The sequence below is a fragment of the Phoca vitulina genome, unplaced genomic scaffold, assembly GCF_004348235.1.
Source record: "Phoca vitulina isolate PV1807 unplaced genomic scaffold, GSC_HSeal_1.0 scaffold35, whole genome shotgun sequence".
In the NCBI taxonomy this organism is placed as follows: Eukaryota; Metazoa; Chordata; class Mammalia; order Carnivora; family Phocidae; genus Phoca; species Phoca vitulina.
In genome coordinates, this window is record NW_022589738.1 from 10,092,736 (window position 1) to 10,099,371 (window position 6,636).

A 6,636-nucleotide genomic window follows, 5' to 3' on the forward strand; every position below is an offset into this window, starting at 1 on the left:
ATAAACAAACAAATAAATAAATAAATTTATGGTAATACTTAAGTATTTTCTTTTAGGCTTTAGTCATCCTTAACCTTTTACAGACTATAAAAACCAAGAAATACTACTGTTAACTTATCCAGAAAAATCAGTAAGCTGGTGTAGTGGTGTATAAGTGAGTTATATACAGTCTTTGAGGTGAGGGTATGAGAAAAGGAAAAATAATGGAGGCATAAGAAAAATGAGTTTTATTAAGTGGCCTGAGAGATAGCTCAGAGTTGTTGCATTTTTTTTGTAAGCAGGTGGTCTGTCTGTGTTGTCAGAATACAAAGGAGGTTCATACACATCTCAACCCCCGCCCAGACAAGGAGGACAATATAAAAACAAAGGGAAATAACTGAGTAAAACTTGGGAAGCCAAAAAATTAATAAATATTTTGAAGAATAGTACAGAGATCTCCTTATGCCTTGGTACCATGGAGCCTGCTGACTTAATGTAAATCACAGAAGGTCGCTAGGCAGTGCATGTCCTGCTGTCTGTCAGGTGACTCTGTTATTCTTTATAGAGTGCCTACCTCTGCCTTCTGAGACAATTGCATTTTGTTTTTCAAGGATGCAATAACAGTTTTTGTTTGTTTTTTTTACCATTTTAAGGCTGTGATATCTCAGTCTACGTACTTTTTTTTTTTAAGATTTTTATTTATTTATTGACAGAGAGAGACACAGCGAGAGAGGGAACACAAGCAGGGGGAGTGGGTGAGGGAGAAGCAGGCTTCCCACGGAGCAGGGAGCCCGATGTGGGGCTCGATCCCAGGACCCTGGGATCATGACCTGAGCCGAAGGCAGACGCTTAATGACTGAGCCAGGCGCCCCAGTCTACGTACTTTTCTTGATAATTACATGTGTATTCCTATCAAAAACTAGACCATAAGAAAAGATGATAGAGAAATGTCACTATTAGAGATGTTTTTCAGAGAGTTGATGAGGGAAATGGGGATTAATCCTGATGTTAATGTAATTTATGTGCAGAACTCCTCCTAACATATATCCCTGGCATCTTCCAAAGTCACATGGTCTGCAGGAGAAAAACACCATTACTGAGAACATTTCGAATTGCTTAGAACAGAAACATAAATGAATGCATGGAAAACTGACCCTGAAATTGCATTTTCATATTGAGCATCACCTTACTTTTCCTATAACATTATGCTTATATTTCTTTATAACCTATATTCTTTCTTCACTGGTCTATCTATACCTGAATGTCAGCTCCCTGAGTTTGGTGGTTTTACTCTTATGCATCTCTGCATTAGTAGAGCACAGTGGCATGTTTCACACATAGTCTAAAGCATATAAATGTTTGCTGGAACCAAATTCACACAGACGCAATTATAGTGGCATAAATTTAGTGCAAATGTACTTTTATTTTACTTTTGCCTTATATGTTCTCAGACATAAAACTTTCTTCCTAAAAATATTTTAACTTTGAATATTAATTTTATGAATAGGCTGGAATAAAACATATATTTTATATTTGACTTGCATAGATATAAGTAGCCTAGTCTATACATAGAAATGTTTGCCCTTTGTTGCTCCTATTCTTATAAGAATAAACTGGACAAACTTAAAATTAATGACTTTTCTTGGGCCCATCAGAGGACTGAGATCACAGAGCAAACTGCTACCTCAAAATCTGAATAGACAAGCATATCCAGAGAGACACATCCAAGATCTGTTTACCTGGAGAAGAAGTTAATGGGAACCATAACTGGTAGGCAGATGTCAATAGCAACTTCAATGAACAGCTGGAGGCTGGGTGTGGATTAGCATGAGAGAGAGAAATTCTTGGAGGGCCACAGTCTTAGGAGACCCTCTACACTTTTATGGGCTTTGTCTCCAAGAACATTATCAGACTGTAATGGTGAGATTCAGTAAAGATCCCCTCGTGGCTCTGGCAAGGAAAAGAGAAGAGTAACCATTGTGAAATCTATTCTAAGCCTTCTCCATAACAAAATTCTACAGGGAAGGGGACTTTCCAAAGCCTTATCATAGCTAAGAGGAGGGAATTACTCCCATCCCAGCCTCCTCCAGTCTTCCTGAGTCATAGAAGGCAGTTGGTGGGGGGGGGGGGGGGGGGGGGGGGGGGGGGGGGGCGGTGGTGGTAGGAGAGCACAGTCAGTAAGATTCAGGACTTCAAGGAAATCAGATGCAGCCAGGGAAGGCAATATGGAGCTGAGGGGGTGAGTGGAAAGCTGTACCACTGGAGAAACTCTTGCAAAGGCCACAATACACAGGGCTGCTCAAAGACAGATTTAACCAAAAAACTGTAGAATATTCTACCATTCCCATATGTTACTGCTTCCCCAATAGAGCTCCAGTATAATAAGAGTGGATGACAGTTGAAAGAGCCACAAGACAGACTCCCCCTGAGGAAGTATACTTAGGGAAACTGAAATTCAAGAGGAGAAAAAAAAGTAAAGACGTTATAAGAGTTAGAAATGTCTGGCAACTACAACTACACCAAACATTAGGCACAGGTGAACTCCTAGGAAGATTAACCTAAAAAAAACACTAAATGCAAATAAAACACACACACACACAAAATGCCTGTTTACCTTACTTCCCATTACCTGATACAACATGTCCAACTTTCAACACAAAATGAAAAGGCGTGCTAAAAGATAAGGGAAAGCAGTCTGAAGAAATAAAACAAGTGTCAGGATGAGAATTACATATGACACAGATGTTGAAATTATTAGAAAGGAAATTTAAAAATAACTGATTAATATGTTAACAGTGGTAGTGGGGGAAAAGTGACAATATGAAAGAATGGATGTAGATGGGTAGAGTAAGCAAAGTGATGAAAATGCTAAGAAAAAATCAAAAACAAATGCTAGAAACAAACAAAAAAACAGTATCAGAAATGAAGAAAACCTGCAGGGGCACCTGACTAGCTCAGTCAGAAGAGTGTGCAACTCTTGATCTCCAGGTTGTAAGTTTGAGCCCCATGTTGGGTGTAGAGATTAGTTTAAATAAAATTTTAAAAAGAAAAAAAGGGGGATTGCCTAGGTGCAGTCGGTCAGGCATCTGACTCTTGATTTCGGCTCAGGTCATGATCTCAGGGTCCTGGGATCAAGCCCCACGTCGGGCTCCGTGCTCAGCACAGAGTCTGCTTAAGATTCTCTCTCCCTCTCCGGCTGCCCCTCCCGCTCGTGCTCACTCTCTCAAATAAATAAATCTTAAGAAACAACAACAAAAAGAAATGAAGAAAACCTTCAGTGGCTTATCTGTAGATAGTGGATACCTCTCAAACTTAAATGCAAAGAGAAAAACTCAGCATCCAAGAACAGACATACAATATCAAAAGGTATAAATTATGTGTAATTGGAATGTCAAAAGCAGAAAGAAGAACAGAACTAAAGAAATATTTCAAGTATTCATGGCTTAGAACTTGCCAAAGTTATTGACAGACACCAAACCACAAATCTAGGAAGCTTAGAAAACATGAGTCAGGATAAACACTAGAAGGAAAACAAAAACAAAAGAAAACAACAACCGTGTGCAATTTATTACAGGCATGAAGGGCTGGTTCACATTTGAAATCATCAGTCTTAATCACCATATCAACAGGCTAAGGAAGAAAACTCGTATAGTTATATCAGTTCCTGCAGAAAAAGCATGTGACAAAATACGACATGCATTCACAACAAAAACTCTCAGCAAATTAAGAATAGAGGAGAACTTTTCTCACTTTTATAAAGAATATCTACATGGTGATTAACATAACAAAAACAAGCAAACAAAAAAAAGAATACGGGTGCCTGGCTGGCTCAGTTGGTAGAGCATGTGACTCTTGATCTCCAGGTTGTGAATTCAAGCTCCATGTTGGGTGTAGAGATCACTTAAAAATTTTAAAAATCTTAAAAAAAAAGTATCTCCAAAATTTATAGTTTATAGGTGAGAGATGGGGTTCTTCCCCCCATAATAAGGAACAAAGCAAGGGTATCCCCTCTTACCACTCCCTTTTAACATCATTCTGGAAGTTCAAGCTAGTGCAAAAAGACAAGCAAAGGAAATAAAAAGCTATTCAGATTATAAAGGAAAAAATAATACTGTCTTTATTCACAGATTTTTTTTAAAGATTTTATTTATTTGAAAGAGAGAGAGAAGGAGAGAGAGCACAAGCGAGCGGGGGTGGGGTGGGTGGGGAGGGCAGAGGGAGAAGCAGACTCCCTGCTGAGCAGGGAGCCTGATGTGGGACTTGATCTCAGGACCCTGAGATCACGACCTGAGCCGAAGGCAGATGCCCAACAAACTGAGCCACCCAGGAACCCCTCACAGATCTTTATCTAGAAAATCTTCAGTCTTCTGGGAAACTCTTGGAAAAAAAAAACAAATCCTGGAACTCATGGGCAAATAAAGCAAGGTTTCAGGATACCAGGTCAGTATACAAAAGTCAATAAGCAATGAAAAATTGAAGTCTGAAATTTTTTTTAAAAAACGTTGTTTACAATGGCACCAAATAAATAAATACTTACATAGAAATCTAACAAAATATGTACAGGAATTTTTGCAGAAAACTACTTAGCATTTGTGAAAAAAAATCAAGATACAAATGAGAGCTAACCCATGTTCATGATTTAGAAGAGTCAGTATTGCTACAATTTCTATTATTCTTAATTCAATCTATAGATTCAGTTCAATCCCACCCAAAATCCCAACAAGCAAGTTTGTAGGTATTGGCAAACTGATTCTGAAGTTTATGTGGAAAGGTGAAACACCTAGATTAGCCAATATAATACTGAGAAAGGGCAAAGTTGGAGAATTCACACTACTTCATTTCAAGATCTGACATAAAGTTATAATGATCAAGATACTATATGGTACTGGAAAAGAACAGCTATACAGAGCAATGGAATGGAAGAGAATAGAGAGCCCAGAAATAGATACCCACAAATACAGTCAACTGGCCTTTGACAAAGAGGTAAAAGCAATAAAATGGAGAAAGATAATCTTTTCAACAAATGGTTCTGGAACATCTGGACATCCACATGCAAAAAACTGAATCTAGATACAAATCTTGTAATCTCAAAAATTCAAAATGGATCATGACCTAAATTTAAAATGCAAAATAACATAGAAAATCTAGGTGACCTTGGGGTTGACAGGGACTTTCTAGATACAATACCAAAGGCATGACTCAGGAAAGAAAAAGTAAGTTGGACTTCATTAAAATTTAAAACTGCTCTGTGAAAGACACTATTAGCAGATGAAAGCCACACACTTGGAATCTTTGCAAAACATATATATGATAAAATATCTAAAATATACAAAGAACTTTTAAAACTCAATAAGAAAACAACCCAATTAATGAAATAGGCAGAAGATCTGAACAGACACATCATCAAAAGAAGATATACGAGTTGCAAGTAATCCTATAAAAATATGCTCTTAAAGTTTGTGCCAACTATACTTCAATAAAAAAGTTTTTAAAAATATGCTCAGCATTGTGTCCTTGGGAAATTGCTAAATACTACATACCTATTACAATGACTAAAGTCCAAAACACTGACAATACCAAGTACTGGTGAAGAGATGGAGCAACAGGAATTTTCATTCATTGCTGATGAGAGTGCAAAGTAGTACCGTCAGTTTGGAAGATTTTTACGAAAATAAACATAGTTTAATCATAAGATCTAGTGATCATACTTCTTGGTGTTTTCCCAATTGAGCTGAAATCTTATGTGCACACAAAATGTTTATGTTTATGGCAATTTTATTCATAACTGCCAAATCTTGGAAGCAACCAAAATGTCCTTCAACAGGTGAATAAACTGTGGTACATCCACACAATGGAATATTAATCATTGCTAAAAAGAAATGAGCCATCAAGGGGCGCTTGGGTGGCTCAGTCAGTTAAGTGTCTGTCTTCGGGTCACGTCATGATCCCAGGGTCCTGGGATTGAGCCCTGCATCAGGATCTCTGCTCAGTGAGGAGTCTGTTTCTCTCTGTCCTCCTCCCCCCACTCACGCTTGCGTGTGCACACACCAAAAAAAAAAAAAAAAAAAAAAGAAATGAGCCATCAAGCCAGCAAAAGAATGGAGGAAACTTAAATGCACATTGCTAAGTGAAAGTAACCAATCTGAAAAGGCTACATACTGAATGATGCCAACTAATGACATTCTGAAAATAGTGAAACTATGGAGACAGTAGAAAGATCACTGGTTGCCAGGGGCTCAGAGGGAGAGAGAGAGGGGGCTAATAGGTAGAGCATAGGAGATTTTTAAGAGCAGTGAAATTATTCTCTATGGTACTGTAATGCTGGATACATGTCATTATGCATTTTTCAAAACCCATAGAGTGGAAAACATAACAAATGAATCCTGATGTAAACTATGGACTTCAGTTTTTAAAAATGTATCAGTACCAAAAAAAAAAAAAAAGCATCAATACCAGCTCATCATTTGTACAAACTGTACTATACTAATGCGAGACATTAATAGGGAAACTCTTGGAGGCGGGAGGTTGAAGAGATATATGGGAACTTCTGTCTTTTGTGTTCCATTTTTCTGTAAACTAAAACTGCTCTTAATAATTTTTAAAAATAAAAGGAATTAGGGGCGCCTGGGTGGCTCAGTCGTTAAGCGTCTGCCTTCA